We start from the raw sequence: 22,008 nt of genomic DNA, 5'->3' as shown, positions 1-22,008 counted from the left end.
ATTACTTTCATGTTATGAACTGTCCCCATGTCTTTCCAATAAACTCAGTTCATTTCATAAGAATCTGTTTCTATTATGGCAACCAAGAACCCAAATTGATACAAAAATATTGCAAGAGACATTCATTCCACTCTAGAAGATGGAACAGGCTGACTCGAAAAAAAGCAGGAATCTGACAGTCCTTGCCACATGGCTAAACTATGAACTGATATTGTACATACTGTGACACAAACCATGTGTCCTAATAGCTAAAGATTTAGGGGAGGCTTGGTAGAAAAAAAGTCATGATATTAGAGAGTTCTGACTACTTTTTTCCTTCTTACACTAAAGCAGGATATATGGGCATGCTGAGGTGTCTCTTTCTCTTTTTAGCCAATGCTCCAAGACTCCACTGGAGGTTGAATGGTTGTGCTCCCTACCCATGCAGGTTAGTAAGCTATTTACTAGATCTCAGCTCCAAACTCGCCCTTTCATACTCTGTTGTGTAACAGCTGGGGCTGGGATTCTACAACCCACAGTTTTCCTTTGCCTGTTGGCTTCTGTCAATTGGGTAAACTAGAGGAGACTGGGAGGTAGGTGAGGTAAGAGGGATTTTTACTACTGCCATTTTTAGCAATAGTTTTCAGCTTCTTTTCATGCTCCCTTAACCTGGTTCATCCTGCCTCCTGCCTGGCCCCCCAAACCTCAAAAAGCCCAGAACCTGCTGGGTATCTCCTCCTTAGCTGTACTAAAACTAATGTTCTGACTAGGAATCGGCTACCTGGGAGGATTAAGAGAAACAGGAAAATCTAATTCCCCAGGGCCTTCTCAAACACCTTCTTTTATAAACTCATTCCTTGCCAATACTTAAAAAAAAAAAAAAAAAGGGATTGGCAGCTCCAGCTTGTGATTAAGTGTCATTCACTTGGGAGCAGCTTAGGGACAAAAGCAATACTGACCATAGACCTGAATAGGAAGGGCCCTGTCCCGACCCCCTAGGCTTTCCCAATCTGACCTTCCTCTGGCCTTTTCCTATAAATAAGGAGCCCACAGAGCCAAGGGAAAGGGGAGCCACCAGGAGACTGAGATCCCTTCTAGACCGTGCTCTAAATACTCACAGTCACAGAATGTTCTGTCCAGATATCCCAGAGCCTGCTAACTGAACCCATGAGGGCAACTTTCTAAGTCTTTTTTCTGAGTTACATATCTCTTAGCCTAAGGTGCTTCCAAGTGACAAGTGACGGAGGCTGGAGTGAGAGTGGGTGCCCACTGAGTTTCCCACATGCTTTCATGGGACCCCACTGAGTAGGACAGAGCCAGATGGGAAGAAAAGCTAGGATTGGCTGGACTTTGTTCAGTGCTCCTGCCCTCGCCACTCAAATGCCAGGGGGCTTGGTGGGAAATAAGTTCCCTCTGTCCCTGGAGGTAAGGCAAAAGCCAATAAAGCTATGAAGCTGAGATCTAGGGAAATGAATTAAGAAACACAACTACAAGGCCAGGGCCCAAATTCAATATCACTATTTACGCACTAGTAGAGCCCCCCAAATGCCACCATCGAGGATTTAATGAAGTTAGAGAAACCCTAGACTGAGCATTATCATTCCCAAGGCAAACCCCAGTCCCCAGAGCCCATGCCAGGGAGTAGGGGGACTCTAAGTAGACAAACCTGGCAGCAAAATCCTCCCTGCTGCTCCTCAGGGGCGGCCCAGCTGAACCCTGGATGGGAGATCCCCATAAGCAGGGAAGAAACACTGGCTGTCAGAGAATTCACTCATGGCCAGACAATGAGCTGACAAACTGACTGATTGCTCACTATTCCTGACAGGCAGTATATGGTGTCCTCTGGGCCAGTGCCTGTCCTTTCCTGCACATGTCCTGCTTTTTTAAATGAGAGTTTTTATTGTTGTTTCTCCCCCACTGTGGTTACACATGGTGCATTGGAGTGACATATTTATCCCTCTGCAAGGCACGGGAAGTATACCCAGGTCTGAGAGAGAAGGGTACATGGTGTTCAGTAGACCTTGGTTCTCTCCCAAGGGAAGGAGGTATGAACAATGCACTATTACTTTAAGCAGGGACACGCTTGAGATTTTTGAGATTGTGTATATGAGAGTTAGGGAATGTGTGACATAGGAGTCAAAGTAGCCATTATCTTTGGCAAGTCCGTGCCCACCCCTGACATCCCTGACACTTCTGGTCACTTCTGACTACAGAGGACCCCTATGAGCTAGTGTGGGACAATCACTGCACTTCACCTCAAGCACAGTGATTAATCCAGATGGGTATATGCTGATCTTAGTCCTGGAGCTGGAGCTGATGGTGGTCTGGCTGTTGGGACTGTGAGACTAAGGCTGTCAATGGCCATATTCCTTACTGTGTGAAAGAAAGTCATCTGGAGTAGGAGAGAGTGAGGCAATGGGTTAAAAGAAACAGAGTGGTGGTGGGAGGTGGTGTTCTAGAAGCCTCAGGTCTCTGGTTCCTGTCCCTAAACTCCTCAGAGATTCCTTGATTCCTGCAGGTTTTTCTTTGATTGTGACTATCCTCATCTTTTCTGCTTAAGCTAATGTAGAAAGCATAACTGGCCCTTTTAACTAAGAGTCCCAACTAATCAACTAATGCTTAACATTTGAGTTAAACATCTTTAAACTCACGGCCCCCTACAATATTTTCTCATTCTGTTTGTATAGCCTCCCAATCAAATAAATTTATTGAGATTAATTTTCAATAGATGCTAAAGAAAAATAGCAATTGGATTTATTAGATTATGTATAACTGCAAGTAACATAAACTCAACAGTGGCTTGAACCAGAGAAATATTTTTCTCTTCCATGTGGGAGTACAGAGGTAGGCCGCCCGAGACTGATATGACGGTTGTGCTCTACCAGCCCAGGGACTCAGCCTCCTTCTACCAATTCCAAGGGCACCTCCTGATCTATAGCTGTCCATCAGGGTGATTTTGCCTCCCACAGGACAACTGATAGTGACTGAAGATATTTCTGATTATCACCACTGGGGAAGCAGGTGTCACCAGCATGTAAAGAGTAGAGGCCAGGGATGCTACTAAGTGTCCTATATTCTGTGACGACAAAGCATTATCCAAGCCCTTATCCAAAGTACCAGAAAAAATTATCCAATCCCAAATTGTGAATCATGTCAAGGTTGAGAACTCAGTTCTCAATTCATCCATCACACCTGTGATCCAAGATGCAGGTAAGCATGCAGAAGAAAGGGGCAAGAGGCACATCTTTTAAGGAAAGCTTCTGAAGCTGTTGCATGTTCCACTTAGATTCCAGTCACTCAAACTTAGATCCAAGAGAGACTGGAAAATGTAGTCCTTATTATTAGCAGCCATGTGCTTAGTTAAAAATTAGAAGTCAATCAAGCACAGTGGCCATGCCTGTAGTCCCAGCTACTTATGAGGCTGAGGCAGGAGGATCACAAGTTCAAAGCCAGACTTGGCAACTCAGCAAGACCATGTCTCAAAATGAAAATTTTTAAAAGGGGAGCCTAGGATGTAGTTCAGTGGTAGAGCACCCCTAGGTTCAATCCCAAGTACCACATACACACCCACACAAGGAAAAAAAAATTTGAGGACAATTATCAATCTTTAACACAGCAATTAACTTGTATGTGATTTTTAAAATTACATTTGCCTTACCCCCTTGCCAACTTTCCCATGATTAACATTCAGAAAAATATCATTCATCCTCCCTTGCCAAGGAATGGGTGGTTCCCCAATTCCTGCTTGGAGTATTGCCACCTTAGGAAAAGAATAATGTCATCTTGGATCATTAATTCAAAACCACCTGAGATTCTTCCTTGCTTCATTGACTTCACTCAACATATATTTATTGAAAGGCTGTAATATGCCATGCTCTGTAATGAAGACAGCTGGGATCTATTCACTGGGTCAGATCAGACACAGGCATGAGATCAGTTAAGCAGGGCCACTTAGCGATAATGACTAAAGTAATCTGGAGTCTATGTTACAAAGATCTCAGTGTAAAGACAAAGGTCCCAGAGGAACCTTTGTCTTCCACCTGTCTGTGGAAGAATGAGAATGTAGTCAGAAATCTCTGGTGCTAATTCTGGACTTGCAACCAGTTCATATGACCTTGGACAAGGCATGTAAGTTACCTGAACTTTCATTCTCTCCTTGTAAGTCTGAGTCTTAGATAGGTTTCCTAGTCCAGTAGTGAGCTAATTACCTGAATCACTGGGGAAGTGGAGTTTAACATGTAGGGTCCTGGGCCCACTCCAAGATTCTGATCTTGTAATGGGGTCTTAGAGATTGTTTTTCATTTTTAAGTGCATTTTTTCTCATGCCCAACGGGTGTGGGAATTTAATAGACTAATGGAGCTCCATCGAAGCTCTAACAGTCCAATATTTTAGAAACTACAAACAAATCCACACTAATGTGGCATGAGAAAGTCCTACAATAATTCAGGAAACACAACATATCCAGGGATAAAATGAGAGCTGGGGGAGCCATAGAAACTAAGGAGGCATCCTTTCTCCAAAAAAGCATTGCTAATTCAAGTGCTTCAAGGGGGGAAATTGTGTTCTCTTAATGATACAGGAGAGGTAATAACATTAGAAATGGTATTAGCTGGGCACAGTGGCTGATGATTGTAACCCCAGCAACTTGGAGGCTAAGGGAGGAGGATCACAAATTCAAAGCCAGCCTCAGCAATTTAGTGAGGCCCTAAGCAGCTTAGCAAGACCCTATTTTGAAATAAAAAATTAAAAAGCCTGGGGATATGGTTCAGTGGGTAAGCGCCTTTGGGTTCAATTTCAGGGAAGGAAGGAAGGAAGGAAGGAAGGAAGGAAGGAAGGAAGGAAGGAAGGAAGGAAGGAAGGAAGGAAAGAGAGAGAAAGAGAGAAAGAAAGAGAGAGAGAAAGAAAGAGAAAGAAAAAGGAAGGAAGGAAGGAAGGGAGAGAGGGAGGGAGGGAGGGAGGGAGAGGTGGGGAGTGGAGGGGAGGGGGAAGAAAGAGAGAGAGGGAGGGAGGGGAGAGAGAGGGAGAAATGGTACTTTAAAAAAGAATATCATTTTCTGAGCTCTCAGACTACACTTCAGAGGGAAAAGTTTGATTCTATGTCATTATGAACCCAATTTCTGACAGAGATAATGAGAATACATGGAAAGGGAATCAGAGCCTCCTATTTCTATTTGGTAGAATAATCATCCTCAGGAACTGGCAAAAGGATATTGAGAAATCCTCTCTACATCTTTATCACCAAGCAATCTATGCCTGCTCTTGGGCCCAGAACATATTGGTTCATTGAAGATTCATTGAAGACAAATAAAAGCAAATGGAAGCAATCTACCTAATATTCTGAGTAGTACTCAAATTGAAACAAACAGCAAATAAATAGAAAATGACAAAATTTTTACCTCTTGAGTGTCTACATTCTCATAGCTCATCAAGATTAAAGTAATCTTAATGAGGTCCCAAGTTTGACAAAGAACACAGAGGTTTTTACAAGATGCAGCAAGAGCACAGGTTCATGAAAGAACTATCAAAGGAACATAAGAGAAACTGAACCTAAGGCTTAGTATATTTTCCTCACAAAAGAGTTGGAAGAGTTGCAAGACAACATTGAAAGAACCAATGCGCACCAAGATCTGAATATAAGCTGTACAATTGACTGCAAGGTGTTCAGTGTGTTTGGAGCCTTGAAGGAGTAGTGAGGGGTATGGCTAGCAAGGTAAGCAAGGCCACAGTATGAGCACCTTACATTGTAAACGTGTACAGGAGTGTGGTCTTTGTCTTAGGGACAATAGAGAGCCACTGGAAAGTTCCAGGTAGGGGAGCAACTCCAGCAATACAGAGAGAATGAGTAGTTCTTCAACTAGAGATATAGTAAAAAGCCAAGGTATTAGCCCAAATGAGATGATGGAAATCTGATCCAAGAGAATAACACTATAGTGGATAAAACAAGAGATGCTAGAGCACTTTGGGTGATGAAATTAGGACTTAGTGATTGCTTTCTCATGGACAATAAGATAAAAGGAATAGGGAAGGATAGCCATCTAGGGCAATGAATGGTAGTGACATTTTCTAAAACTTGAAACAGAAAAGAAGCAAGTTGCAAGATTTGGGACAAGGGGATCCAAGTAGAGGCTCTCACAAGGCAGTTGACTATAATGATGTAAGACTCAGGAGAATGATTTTTGTTGCAGATGGCAATTCAAACCAAGAGTCAATAAAACGATTCTAGGAGAAAAGTGAGAAGTGTAAAGAAGATGATCACAGGACCTCGGAGAAAATCGTCTTTTACTGCAGCAGAAGAAAAAGGGCATAGGAAGGTTAATAAGGAGTGGCCAAAGTGGCAGGAGGAAAGCCAGAACAGTGGGTACCACAGGATCCGAAGGAAGGAAAGACTTCAAGGAGGGAGTGGAAATAGGGGTAACTGCACCCCAAAGGTTGTCCATGAGATTCCACAAGATCCCCAAAGACCTTTGGAGGCAGAATTGACTGTGGTAGGAGAAAAAGTCAGTCTTGAATTTAAAAGAAAATGAGAGGTTAAAAAGTAGAGACAGTGAGTCAGAAAGTCCCTGGTGAAGCTAATCTGTAAAGAGTTCAAAAGAGGACAACAACCAGAACTGAATGGGAGATTGGAGTGTGACCATTTTAAAAATGCAAGATATTTAGAATAATTTAAATGACTTAGATATTATTGAGTATTCACACATGATCTCATCAGAATACTCGTGAGGAATTTTTCCTACCACAGTAAATTCTGCCTCCAAAGGTCTTTGGGGATCTTGTGGAATCTCATGGACAACCTCTGGGTGCAGTTACCCCTATTTCCACTCCTCCTTGAAGTCTTTCCCTCCTTCAGATCCTGTGGTACCCACTCTATAGATGTGAAAACTGAACTGAGACTAAATGAGTTAGGAACACAGGGAATACTAACAGTAGGGGATGGAAGAGGAGGCATAGCCATTGCTTCCTTCCCTGTTTTACTGCTTTCATCCCATCACACTGGAGGTGCAAGACATGGTACATGGAGAGAAAGAAGGAAAAGAGAATCAGGAAGGCAGACTCCTAGCCTTCCAACCAATAAAATCCTACCTACCAACTCCCAAGCAGATGCTGTGATAAAGTTTCATCCTACAAGTTGAGAAAGGTCTGAAGGCAAGAAAGGTCACACTTTCACCAGGTCACATATCCACAAAGTGACAGCATCTGGATTTGAACACAGACCTACAGACACTGAGGTATCTTCTCTATCACTTCCTCATCATTTCTGGTGAGCCCTTTGGCCCAGGTTCCTACAGTAACCGTTATCAGTCTCCATGCCCACTACCCACATTTGACGGATGTTTTTCTTCTTCTTGGTGCTGTGGTTTGAACCTTGGGTCTTTCTACCACTGAGCTATACCTCAGCCTTTTTTTTTTTGGAAACAAGTTTTGTTTCCCAGGATGACCTTGAACTTGTAATCCTCCTGCCTCAGCCACTCAAATCACTGAGATAATAGTTGTGTGGCATCTTGCCCAGCTTGACTTGCTTTCACTCCAGTCTAGGCTCACTCAAACCCCACATAGCCACACATCTTTCACCAAGATCAGGGTCCTTACCATGGTGTGTGATAATGACCCTGGAGGAAAAGAATCTGAAGGACATCACCCTAGATCCTTCTCTTTTACTCAGTGGTAAGTAATTTAAAAGATTACACTAAAAATAAACATGGAGGGTTGGGGTTATGGCTCAGTGGTAAAGCACATATAAAAATAAACTAAATCCCAGCATAACTAAGACTATAGTCTTACCCTTAATTTTAATAAGTCTGTAAGCCATTTATTTGATTAAAGTGTTAAAAAATCAGGCTAGTACTGTATAATCTGCACATTTTTACTAATTGCATTTGCTAGAGATGTTTTTATAATAAGCTATAGAAATGGACAATGGTTACCTTAGGCCATATGGAAACTTATCAGAAGGATCTGCAGGATCTCACAGGATTTTTGGGAAGGGAGGAGAGGATGCTCAAGAACATGGATGGGAAGCAGGATTGGGGCTGTGGCGCAGAGGTAGAGCGCTCGCCTAGCATGTGCGAGGTCCTGGGTTTGATCCTCAGCACCACATAAAAATAAATAAATAAAGGTATTGTGTCCAACTACAACTAACAAATAAATATTTAAAAAATAATAATAGAGGGCTGGGGTTGTGGCTCAGCGGTAGAGTGCTTGCCTCACTCGTATAGGGCACTGGGTTCGATCCTCAACACCATATAAAAATAAGTAAATAAAATGAAGGTATTGTGTTCAACTACAGCTAAAAAATATTTTTAAAAATAAAATTTAAAAAATAATAAATAAACATGGAGACATCAATGGGCAAAATTTTTAAATTGTGTGAATTTCTGAGGTGAAATATGACACTTCAATTAAATGTCTTACTTGCAGCGGTCACTTTGGACTCCATCCAGCTCTTTTTAAAATATTTCAGTAGAAAAGTATGAAAAGAAACTGGCAAACAGGATAAAGGGCTTAGGATGGAATTTCAAAACTTCTAGTCCATCCAACTTGTTCTCCCGGCTCAACTAACCTCCCTCCCCAACAAGGACCTTATTTGATACCCCTGCTGTATCCCTTAAGTTCTATCTCCTCATCTCCTCTGCTTTCCCTGCAGCCTGGAATGTTCTTCTATTCCTTTATCACATTCACCTAATATAAAGTCTGGGATCATGTCCTTTCCCATCCAGTAAACTCCTATACTAAGCCAGCACCTGCCTCAGCTACTGTGCATTGTTATAGTACCCATCGGTATTGTAGATTTGTCTCACTAAGATGCTTGAGAACAGGAACTACACCTGCTACAGCTTTGTGCACCAACACGTGGAGATATTGTTCCTATAGAAATAAAAACAACACTAGCACCAACATAGTTTAATGAGCACTTAGATATATGATGTCACTTAAACCTCATAAAATCCCATAAGGAAGTTTTCCTATTCTACAGATGTGAAAACTGACACTTAGAGAGGCTAAGTGGCAATTGCAAGGCCATTTAGGTGGGAAGATATGATACCATTCTGACTCCAGAGTCTGTACTTTCGCCCACCATGCTCAGAGAGTACTCAAAATTTTTTTAACTAAGTCTCTAAGTTTTGGGAGCTTGTTGGGTCTCAAAAGAAAGCTAGAACACCCTCGCCAGTTCTGAAACAGTCCCCTCATGATATCTGGCACTACACAATGTTTTCTGTATAATTATCACTGACTGCACATTATACAAAATTTGTGACTAGTGTGCTCCAAGCTCCTTGTTGATGCCCCTTCAAGGTCCTCCCACACCCAGGGGTCTTCCTGAAGATCACCTCAGGCTCCTTCCCTCAAGATGCCCCAAACCAGCCAGGGTGTGGTGATTCACACCTGTAATGCCAGCAACTCAAGAGGCTGAAGCAGGAGGATTACAAGTTCATGGCCAGCCTCAGCAACTTAGGGAGACCCTGTCTCAAACTTTTTAAAAATTGGGGGATGTAGCTCAATGGTAAACTGCCCTGGAATTCAATTCCCAGTACAAAAAAAAAATGCCCCAATCCTTGGAATCCTTCTGATCTCTCTTCATTGCCCTCCTATCATTCTTCCTCTTTCCAGTAAGGTCTATTTCATTTTAAAGGAATAATTTAGTAGCCCAAAGAATCTACAAAGCGATGAAAAGAAGAGAAATTAATATAACATTTAGAGAGGAGAATTGGGAGGAGAAGGCCAAAGCACTCAGTGGTCTTCCTGGTCTTCTCCATCTTTCATCCAGAGTTTCCAATACAAATGAGAAGAAAGCCATCAATTTCATACCAGATGTGAGAAGATGCCTACTCCTACTCCCTTCCCCCAGCAGGTCTTCATTAATGCTTTCTGTGTCCTAAATTTTAAAATGACTTCACAGTTCTCCTTTGAAGCAATATTATGGGTTTCATTACCTTTTCAGAAAGAAAAGTCTATTATAATAAATAAAATATTAATAAATGAAGTATTTTTTCATAAAAATCAGCCCTCCATGGGAATGCTTTCTCTTCTGCTTGGATTATTATATTGTATCTTTCCCTTCTAGCCCTGCTCTGATTATTAACTAAGAACCCATCGGAACTGACATTTCTTCAGCTTGCTTCACTGGTGTTGACTAAGCTATTAACCATGTTTAGACATAGTTTTCTTAATCAGAAAGATCACCACAGAAGACAAATGTCCTCTCCTATTATGTGGCTTTCCCAGACAGCTTCCTGTTTCCTGGTTTGAACCTCATGTATATGCCCAGACCATGTGCCATTTTCCAGTGGCTCTGAGGGAGGTAGAAAAGGCAGCCCTTAAGACTTCATTACTCAGTCTCTATTCTAGGTCTCAGGTGGGGCCTAAAATTAGGGAAGGGAGATCACATTATGTGGCTTTACCGAGGCTACTGGTCACATTCAAAAGCAGGACTCTGAGGTTTCACATATTGACATGCACTTCCCACCAATGTGAGCCTCCCCTCCATCCACGTTGGTCATGCTGTTCCTCACCTCACTTATCTCCTATTCCACTTCCAACCAGAAAGTCCCTCTTCTGTTCACCTAGCTAATGGCTACCCAGGCTTTCTAAGTGCACTTGAAGCCACACCTCCTTTCTGAAGCTTCTATTGACCCCTTTTCCCCCAACATTCACAGATGGCAACATGGATTCAGTCTGAATTATTCCTAGACACACCTCCAGAGTAGTGGAGTAGAGTGGCTTGTGAAATCTACCTGTCGCATTTGTCTTCTCTTCCCAACATTATATTTAAATTCCTGAAGGGTACAAAGTTTGTGCTATCCATGCCACGATGTCTAGTTAAAAAAAAAACACGTAGATTGAAGACTCACGATTAATATTAAACTAAAGGGCTCAGCATCGTTCACTTATCTATTATCAATAATTAATAATAATAGTTGTTATATTAAGCCTTAGACTGCAGAAAGCAAGACAGACACCACGGAGACACTATAAACTACAAGACCCAGAGAACTAAACAAGCTTTAAAAATCCCTCTTGGACGAGAGAGGAAAGGTGGAAGTCCCTGACCTTGCTTGAGAACCTTCAGGCGGACGGAACTGTTGGGCTGCGGGGCAGCCGGGAAGGTTTTGAGGGACGTTCTGGGCTGGGCGGGAGAAAGTGGGGGAAGGAGAAGGGTGGGGCACCTGATGGCCGGAAGCTGGGTACCTTGCCGCTGGGCGTTACTCTTCCGGTCCCAACAACAGCCTTAATCCCAGGTACCTCAGTAAAGTCGCGTTTGCGGCAATTATTAAACTGTCACATTGCGTGGGACCCACGGTTCTCAGAACAAAACCGCCTCTGGCGGTGCCAAAAAGCTTCTCAAACTCAAAGGGGCGGCCGCGGACCCGGAGTCGCACTGTGTTAGCGTGGCTTCAGACCCAGTCACTCAGCGTGGGAGCGGTACCGGGTTCTCCTGCGACTGGGTGGCCACCGCCTGCAAAGCAGGGTTTCTGGGCAGAGTGGGCCCTGATCATGGGCATGTTGGGACCCGCCTGCCGAGGTACCTGCCTGAATTCACTTTTAAAGTTGCAGCCCCTTAGTTTAATTTTTTTTTTTTTCTTTAAAAGTGAGTTCTAATGTAGATTGGTACAACCAGTTACTTTGCCTTATGGGTGATTGAAAGTGAGATCACTGAGATTTGGGATTCTTGAGGAGAAGGACGCCCTGGAGATAAGACTAGTTAATAATAACTTCCTCTCTACCTCTCAGTTACTCATCTGGAAGAAAAGGTTGGACTAGAGCACTGTTTCCAGTAGTTCCCAAACCAGCACCATTGTCACCTGGGAAATGCAGAGTGTAGCCGGGCATGATGGTGCACATTGGTAGTCACAGCGACTGCGGAGGCTGAGGCAGGTGATCATAAAGTTGTAGGCTGGGCAACTTAGCAAGGCCCTGTCTCAAAATAAAAAGCACAGTGGTAGAGCACCCCTGGGTTCAATCCCTAGAACTGGGGAGGTGGGCAAGATACAAGAGAAAAAAGAAGTGTAGAATATATAGGACTATGTGAGACCTACAGAATCAATAACTCAGCGATCAGCCCATCAATCTTTCTTTTTACAAGCCTTCTAAGTGATTCTGATTCATGCTCAAATTTAAGAACTGCTGGACTAAATGAGCTAGGGAATCCATTGGAGAGGAGAGAGCTTTCATGCTGTTTAGTGTGGCTCATAACCTTACAGAAAACACTCAGTATTCTGGTGTGCATATAACTATCCAGGAAATCAGTAGGTTTCCACATCTACATATAACTGCTAAAAATTCGCTATAAAGAGATTGCATTTTGAATACAAATGCCCTTAGATATGCTATTTCTTCTTCCTGAAATAGACTCTTTTCTTCCATTATCTTGCTCCTGTTTGTTCTTCAAGCCTTGTTTTGGTGGTCACCTCTTCCAGGAAGGCCATTTAATACTTCCCTCCCCTGGGTCAGATATATCTCTGCTTTGCAGCATCTTATGAATATCTATATCCATCACCACCTTTATCAGGCCCCCCACCAGACTGAGCTAGGTGAGGATAGAAAATTTATTTCTGCCCACAGCCACTTAGTATGTCCTTATGTCATTGCATAGGTGAGTAAACAAATATCTTAATTCTGTTATCAGCTTTCTGAAGGGTCACATAATGACTTCTGGTTCTTCTAAATCTGTCAGCATTGATAATTAAGTGTTCTTCACATTATAAATTCCCATGACTGCTTGATCTATCAGTGCTTATTACTTTTCTTTTTTAAAAAAAAAAAAAGAGAGAGAGAGCGAAAGAGAGAGAGAGAGAGAGAATTTTAATATTTATTTATTTTTTTAGTTTTCAGCGGACACAACATCTTTGTTTGTATGTGGTGCTGAGGATCGAACCCGGGCCACACGCATGCCAGGCGAGCGCGCTACCGCTTGAGCCACATCCCCAGCCCACTTATTACTTTTCATAATTCTTTATAATGTGTTATATAATTCAGATTCTCATAACTATTATCTATCCCATTTAAGTCTCAGCAGTACTGTGAGTTAGAGTAGGTGCTGTTTTAGTCATTTTAACAACTAAGAAATGACTCAGATATTAAATTGCTTTCCATGGTTACCTGTTTCTGTAAATATTATTGTTTCTGTGTACAAAACATTGTAATGGACACATAGGAGATACAAAAGCTATTAATGGCATGATCCTTGTCCTCCAAGAACGTATAATCCAGAAGAAAATAAAACTTACCATCCAAATAACCCCAACATAAAACAGCGTACAGTAAATCCAATCTTGAGTGATTCAGTCCTTCAAGACTCTAGGAGCTTGGTGGACACAGTAGTCATGGATGGCACAGTAGGGAAAATATGATTGTGGCAGAGACAGAAATTGTGGGATGACTAGACAGATGTGGATTTTAATCAGTGTGATGAGAGGGCCTCACAGGAGAAAGGAATCAATTAAATGAACAAAGACAGGAACTCAGGTAGTCAGAGATAGGACATAGATCTGATTGCTGTAGCCTAGGTATTAAGGGGAGCTGTGAGAATCAAAGATAAAACTGGTAGGGCCACTTCATAAACCACTGAAAGTTAACTTGATGGGATTTTACACACTTTTATTAATATGTCATGTCTCCTCTTGATGTTACAACATCCATCCTTGATTTATCAGACCTAAATTTTAACTATTACTTTTTCCCCTTCCAGACAATGTAAAGTCTTAAGACATTTTCATTCCATTTACCCCTTCATAATCTGTATTTTATTATCATGTGTTCGATTGTATATTTTAAACCTCACTAGATATAATTATTTTGTTTTATATAGTCAGTATTCATCCAAATTTACCTGCATTGCCATTTTTATCCCTCTTTATTTTTTGTTCATCTACAGACATCCATCTGAGGTCATTTTCTGTTTCTTCAAAGAAATATCTTTGAACTGGACATAGTAATGCACTGCCTATAATCCTAGCAACTCAGGAGTCTGAGGCAGGTGGATTGCAAGTTCAAGTCCTACCTTGGCAAGAGAGACCCTGTCTCAAAAAATTAAAAAGCTTACAGGTATAGCTCAGTGATAAAGCACCCCTGAGTTCAGTCCCCACTACCACAAAACCAGAAAAAAAATGTGTATTTATTTATTTAATTGACTGGTTTCATTTTACCATCATTGTTAAAGGATAATTAGGTGAAAAGTTCTAGACTGGCCATATTTTCTTTCAGTGAATTGAACAAATCACTGTATTATCTTCTCATTTCTGTTGTGTTTTTTGCAAAGTCTGCCCTCTTTCTGTTTCTCCTGACTTTGTCCCCTGCCTACTATTTTAAAGGTTTTTCTCTTTGCCTTTGACCATCTGAAATTTGACTATGAGGTATCTAGGTGAGTGTCTCATAATTGTTTTGCTTGAGATTAATAGGACTTTTGTCAATTTGGGCAAATTCTCAACATTTCTTTCTTCAGATCATTTTCATTCATTCTCTTCCCTGCCCCTCCTACTTTTGGGACTTCTTTTGAATATACTGTACATTCTTTTACTATATTCTATATGTTTCTTACTATATACTATATGTTGCATTTCTTATCCTTTTTCTGTTACGTTGCTTCTGACCTGCTTTATAATTCTCTTACTGCCAGTAGTTTCTGATAAACATCTGTTGAGATTTTTATTTTGGTTATTATATTTTTAATTAGAATGTTTCTGGAGGTTCTTTGTCAAATCTGCACAATTATGTTTTATAGCTACCAATAAATTTTACCTATAACTAAAATTTTAAGTTTGGCTTTTATATCCTTAAATACATAATAAGTATAGTTTCTTTAAAATCTATGCATGATAATTCCACAGTCAAGAATAACCATGAAGATGGTCTGTGCTTTAGTCCAGCTACTAAGGAGGTTGAGGCAAGAGAATCGCAAGTTGGAGGCCAGCCTTGGCAATTAAAAAAAAAAAAAAAAAAAACCTATCTCAAAACAAAATAATATAAAAGGAAAGAATAGCCATGAGTATTTTTATTACCTCTTGTTTGTGCTGTTTCTCATTTATGTCATCTTTGTTCCTCATATGCTTAATTATTTTTTATTGTGAGTTGAACATTATGTTTGAAAAAGTATCTATGGAAATAATTTGAGAATTTAAGATGACATCTTCTTCTAAATAGAATTTTTATTTGCTCTGTCAGGCATCTAGGGACACTAGCAATGCATGATCCCTTTAATCCAAATTCAAGGCTTCAGCCAGGCAGGAGAGGTAGAAGCAGGAGAATCTCAAGTGAGAGGCCAGTCTCAGCAATCTTAGTGAGATCCTGTCTCAAAATAAAAAGGATTCAGTGGTAAAGCACCCTTGGCTTTAAAAAAAAAAATTTTTTTTAAAGTCAAGACAAGTTTTTTTATGCCATCCAAATAGCTAAGCTAAAGTTTGAAGCTAAAACTGTCAAATACAGTTTGCTTCTAATTACCTTTGGAACCTCAACTCTTAAGTACCAAGTAGTTTATCAGAGCTCATAGCCTGGAAAAGAAAGTAAGCAATATTTTAACTTCTAGGCCCTTAGACACTTGAAAATTTTTAAATCCACTCATTTCTCAATTATTCTTCAGATCAGCAAAGGCTTCCTAGGCAAAAGGGGCCCCCCAGCTCACTTCTCTGGATCATCTCCTAGATCTTCACTAGCCATTTTGTATATCTATCTTATTAGCTTTTTGATGTTTTAGGGGAAAAGATTTTTAAAAATCTTTTTAAAAAAAGTTCACCAAACTTTTCAGTTTTCTGCAGAGGGAAGTTTGACCCATATTGCCTCATCTGCCTCTCTGAGAAGTAGAGGTCTGGTAGGAGCTGTGGATGTAAACGAGGGCCAAAATTTTTGAGGAACGAAAGGACATGAACAAAGAGATTAATCAGAAAGTGGTAATAGAAGCAAGCACAATGGCACACCCCGGTGATCCCAGTGCCTTGGGAGGCTGAGCCTGGAGAGCTGCAATTTCAAGGCCAAATTTAACAAGACCATGTCTTAAAAGGTTAAAAAGGGGGAATATAGCTCAGTGGCAAAGCATTCTGGGGTCAATCCCCCATGCCAAAAAAAAAAAAAAAAATAGTAATAATAAGAAGAAGTGATGAGTAAGATAATATGAGGGAGATCTTGCAAGGGTATGTGGAAAGGTAAGATCAGAGGAAAAATAGTTTTTATTGGTTTCTTTTCCGTACTTCAGCCAGCAGAAAGGATAAAAGAATGTATTGAGTTAATGCTCAAATTGGTACTTCTAATCCTAGTTAAATCTGTGGCATTTCAAAACCAGGCAGCATCGTCTAACTTGTTTAATTGCTTCCTTGTTGGGGAGTCTCCTAATCCAACTTCAGGTTCTGCCAAGAGGAAAGGAAAACCTAAACCACAGATGGATTAAGCCCCTCTCCAAGAGCACTGAACCATCATCCCTCCTCTCAGAAAGCCACTCTAAGCCATGGGACAGAGCTATGCTACCTAGACTGCACTACTGAGGCAGAAGCCCAGGGCTGAGGCAAAAATCTGAAGTTGAGGCAGGTAGATCCCCCTGGTTTCCTGCCTTCCAGAGCTATAGGTGCTGAGTAGAGGTGATAGCAGACCCTGCTGCTTGACCTGCACAGCATCCAGCCTCCACTGTTTCCCCCCAGGAGCACTCTCTACTGCAGAGTTGAAAGTAGGTCAATATTCATTAGCCCAGACTCCCTGCTTCTTACAGTGGTCATGGGATACAGTACTGGCCAAAGAGATATATTCAGAAGATTGGTGGGACAGTTCTGAGAAAGCTTTAGCTTTGCTAATAAGACAAAAATGAGGCTGGCACTGATTCCAGGCTTGAATGTAATCTATTGCCTTGAAGTAGCCTTCTTGTGACCATGAGGAAGGGAAAGGCCCAGAAAATCTTTAAACCATGACCCCTGACTTTGCTTTCTTCTCGTGTGAAAGAAAAAAAAATCACTGTTGTTTCAATCTCCTGTGGTTAGATTTTCTATGATTTGCAAGAAAAACTACTTCTAACCAATGCTGGGAGATTGAGAATGCCAAGAACCAGCATCAGAGTAAAATCTCCTCAGTCTTCAGAAAGAAATGATCAAACATCAAATATTGATGGACCTGCCTGTGAGCCCAGTGGTGAATGAATTGGTACTGTAGACATTGCCAAGATAGATAGCACTGAAGGTACTCACAACCTAGTTGAGAGACACAGTTCAATACAAATAAATGAAATCTCATTATTGAATGTTAGAAAAGGCTTAAGATAATCTAGTGAGTTTGGACATGTTTTAGCCATAGTTATCATTCCAACCAAACCCCATACAGAAACTCAAGATATGCAACATGAAATCTGTTTCATTTGAAGAAGAGCTAAGCTACCTAGAAACCTGCTCAATTGACCCCTCCATATCTTTGATGATGCAGGGTTGAAAATTGTGATTTGACATTTGAGGAAACTGGGGTCTCCCTGGCAGAATGAGAGCAGCTCATTCTAGGAGTTGTAATTTTTCATGGTGCTTACATGAAACTTTGTCTCCAGGAACATTTTCCTGAATCAAAAGAAAGGAGTGGTGATCCCATGTTAAGCAGTATAGCAGTGGCAATGATGGGCATGGGAACCCAAGCCATGAGAAGTCAGCATGAGCAGAAGTAGCAAAAGTAAGTTTCATGGAAGAAGTGAGGATGAAAGAGGAACAAACTCAAAATAGATCAGTGGTTCCATGGTCCCAGAGGACACCTGACAGTGTCTAGAACTGCTTTGGGGTGTCACAACCTGAAAGGGTAGGTAGCATCTAGTGGGCAGAAGCCAGGGTTGCTGCCAAGAATGTGATACACAGGAAAATACCCCATAGGAAAGAGTTATCCAACCCATAATGCCAATAGTGTCCAAGCTGATAAACCCTTGAATCAGTGGAGAGTAGGTCAGGCAGAGGGAATGGTGTGAGCAGAGTCACAGAGGTAGAAAGAAGCCATGAGTTCCCTGAGAACAGACACTGGGCTTCTGCATCCCCAGCACACAGTAGTAGCTGCCTGGTGTGAATTATATCTTGGATGAATGAATGAACACTGGCCATTCTTTGAATTCTACCCTAGCTCTTTGACAGCAAAGTCCTCTACTCAAAATAAAGAAAGAAGCCAGCCCTGCCTGCTCAGTACTTCTTTTTCATATTTCCCCGGCCAGAATTTTGCCTCATCTCAAGTCTTCAAAACAAGGAAGGGAGCATCTCTTTCTCATCCTCCTTAATTCACTTAAAATCTGATACTAAGCCTGCTCTCAATCCTTATGGAAGCCCTCTACTACCTGGTGTCATCCTCCTGGGTCTCAGGAACTAGAGGAGGTGCCAGTTCTCACCCTCATCTAGCAGGCAGGTGACAGGTGATAGAAACTCTATGTGTACTTGTATTCATAACATCAGGTCTTTGGGATTCCCAGTAGCTCAACCCAAACCCTAGCTTACACACATGTAATTAGGGGAAGGGAAGAAGAGTGGAATTGCTCATTCTCCTGGTGCCAACATATACCCAGGATGGAACTTGGGTTCCACAGTGTCTCACCCTCTTCTGGAGGATTTCTTCAAATAAATGGTAGTTTCCCTGCAGTCCCCAATCCCTTGCACACCTTTTTATGCATATGTTAATGAAAGACATCTTGAAATCCAGGTGCTTCCCAGAACTTGATGCCACGTATTTTATTGTGTACAAAGAGTGCCCAGTGAAACAGCAAATGCAGACCTGGGCAAGCCTCAAGGCATCTGGCTCAGTAAACAAGGTATCCAAGAAACAGCAAAGGATTAAACAACCGTCACAGTGCGGGAAAACAGGACACTTTGTCTATGGCGTGTCTCCACCCTGTCCTCTCTGTAATCCCCACCCCCATTCCTCTTTGGATTCTCATCGCCATGCTCCTTTACTCCTTACCAAAAGCTTTCGTAAGTTTCCTTACTAATCACTGACACTTCAGTCTAGCATAGCTCCAGGGGGCTACAGTTTCTTGTCTGATTGTATAAAAAAAGAGAGACAGTTGTCCTTGCAAAACTCATTTTAGGCTCCAGGGAGCAGGAAAGGGTGAAATTTTGCATGGAGTTTACAATGGTGTACAAGGTTCTTCTCTGGGATTCCTGAGATTCCTGAGCATTAGCCCTTCCTGAAGCCCAACTCTTACTCTTTCAGATCAACTTATCCCCATTCCTCACAAGAATGATGGTAGATTCAAGGGGCTAAGTGATGTGTTCAAGTTCACATAACTAAGTGTAGGAAATAGTAGGGGAGAAATCACTGCCTCCCAAGGTTATTCTTTCATGACTTTAACAAATTCCTTCTTTTTGTTTAGGTACAGGTACTGAAGAAGCCATTCCATTTCCTTTTGGTTTGTAATTTAAAGGATCAAAAAAAGACAACACCTTATTAATTGCTATGACTTTAGCAGAACTTAAAGTGTAAATGCTCCTTGTCTCTCCCCAGCCACATTTTTGCTGCATCTGTATTCTCCCTCCCTTCTCCTTCCTTTCTCCCTCCCTCCTAGGCTGCCCCCCAACTCCTGAGCTCAAGCAATTCCTCTGCCTCCCAAACAGCTGGTACCATAGGTATGCGCCCCTGCATCTGGCTTGCATTTATTTTATGGTGACCATTAGGGAAAGAATGCCCAGGCCTTTTGTTTACCTGTGCATATTGGAATATGTGTTTCCAGTGTGTGTACTGCTGTTTTTCCATGTACCCTTACTGAAATCTGTTAATGTAGGTTAATGGATTTCCATATGTGAGCATATTTTGTACCCTTTAATGCCACTTTCCATTTCTCTTGCTTAGGAATGTTATCCTAATGTTATGGCCTCAGTCTCTAGGGTGGAACAAATCTTTAAGGAGGACAAGTAGGGTTCTGAAAGATCCTCTGGAAAATTCCCAGCATAGAGCCTGAGTCCTTCTGACCTTCTGTGCAAAGCTCTTTTCCTACTGTGGGGAAGCCAGTTTGGATTAATTGTAGTCACTATTTATTGTTCTTAAGCAAGGCGAACCAGATCTTTGTGTCCCTTCCAAGAAATTAGTTGCATGTTAGCCCTCAGGAATAGTCAGTGGGACAATGCTGGCCTCAGGTAAGGCCCTGGACAGGCCTCTGCTGTTTGCCCCACCATGGAGTGAGTTCCTCCTGCCCCTGAGAACATTCTATGGGCTGGCAGTCCCCACTGAAAGATAAAGGGGAGCAGCAATGGTCATCATAACCAACAGGGAGCAGAAAGGGGTTTGCAGGGAGCAAGAGCTTTCGTACAACAAGTCATAATTCACACCATCGATAATAAAAATGAACTCTAACTTAGGCAGAAAAAGAACACAGTGGTAGATGACAAATGACAGAAAGGCTGGGGAACTAGACTTGGAAAACAGACTGAAACAAGCAACTGGTGCAGCCCTGGGGACAGTCTAGAAGGATGGCCAGACTGGACTCCTTCAGCTACCTTCTCCAGACTCTCACCTCCACCTCAACTGTTGAGTAACCCCAACCCATCCCTCCTAGTGTGTCATTCCTCCCAGGTTCACAGTCCATGTGGAATCATCCACCTGGTCACAGACTCTGACCTTAGCTTCCATGGGCAGGAGAGAGAAAAAAATCTGCAGAGCTGGATTGATTCAGCATAGACCCAAAGAATAGAGATGAGGGGAAGAAGACTTCAACTGATAAGACATAATCCATGCTTGTATAATTATATTAAAATGGATTCTTGTGTCATGTGTAATGAAAAAAAACAATAAATTAGAAAAGAAGGGGAAAAATACTTCAATTGAAGTCTTTCCTATAACTGAGTTATAGGAACACCACCACCCCAGCTTGCATTAAGTGCTCAGTTGCAGGCAAGGCCCCCTCTTAAAAGGCTTCCATTCACACCTCCACCTGCTGAACAAGTTTAGAACAGTTTCTTCCTCCCAGCACGTCCTTCAAACACCATCTCTTTTTGTACCATAATTTTCTCCCTTGTTAGATTAGAAGCTTTCTTGAGAAAGAGAACCAGATTTTATTACTTTTATGTCCTTCAGTATCCATCAGAGCATGCTGCATTGAGGGACACTGAGCAAAAATTGGTCACATAAAAACAGGCAGGTCTTATCCTGTATTATGTTGGAATTTTGTTTTCCAGCTTTATGGTAGACAAGGTACTTAGCAAAAGACCTCCAGTACAGCACATTTAAAAATCTTGGGTTTATAAAAGATATTTATATTTTATTTTTAATAAAGATATTTATGAGCTTGGAGGAAAGGAGGAGAATTTCCAGAATCTAGAAAAGATTATAAAATGCAAACACAGTGCCTGAGAAAGTGCCAGAGCTGGGGCTTACCCTTGGAGGTATCTGCCAATCCCTGTGCCCTAAGATCTATGAGAAAGGGAGAAGGGATAAAAACCTAGGGATCAAGCAGAGTGGACATCACATTATATTAAGACCCCCCCCAAAAGATGGCCCCCTCATTGTTAAGCCAGAAAATCCCCTGCTGTTGAGGAAAAAAAAGCTATAGTTATGTGTCTATCTGGGCCTTGGCTCTGGATGAAGCCAGGAAAAAATACAAGAAAGAGAGAATTCTTAAGAAGCTCACATTCACACGGGGTGACCAGGTGGAGTCCCACAACTAGAGCTTCCAGGGCAGTCACCCCAAGCAAACAGCCTCATTGATATTTTACCAGTTTACTGTAGAAAATCTATGTATGTCATGACTGGGAAAAGGCTGAGCAGCACAGAGCTAAGTGTTTACTTGGTACGGGGTCTGCCAGGTTCTTGTATACCTTAGCTTCCAGAAAATAGGATCAAGGCCCACGGCCCCAGGAAAGTAACTACAGTGTATTTCTCTAAAGATAATCCCTAATCCAAAACAAAACATCTAAAGATACCAGCAGGGTAGGCAAAGTGGTTCATACCTGTGATTCCAGCAACTTGGGAGGCTGAGACAAGAGGCATAAATTTGAGGCCAGCCTGGGTAACTTAGTGAGACCCTTTTTCAAAATAGAAAATAAAAATGGCTGGGGATATAGCTCAGTAGTAAAAAGCTCTTGAGTTTAAACCCTAGTACTGCCAAAAGAAAG

This window comes from Callospermophilus lateralis, chromosome 17, assembly GCF_048772815.1.
Source record: "Callospermophilus lateralis isolate mCalLat2 chromosome 17, mCalLat2.hap1, whole genome shotgun sequence".
Lineage (NCBI taxonomy): Eukaryota > Metazoa > Chordata > Mammalia > Rodentia > Sciuridae > Callospermophilus > Callospermophilus lateralis.
Note: the sequence above shows the minus strand (reverse complement) of the source record.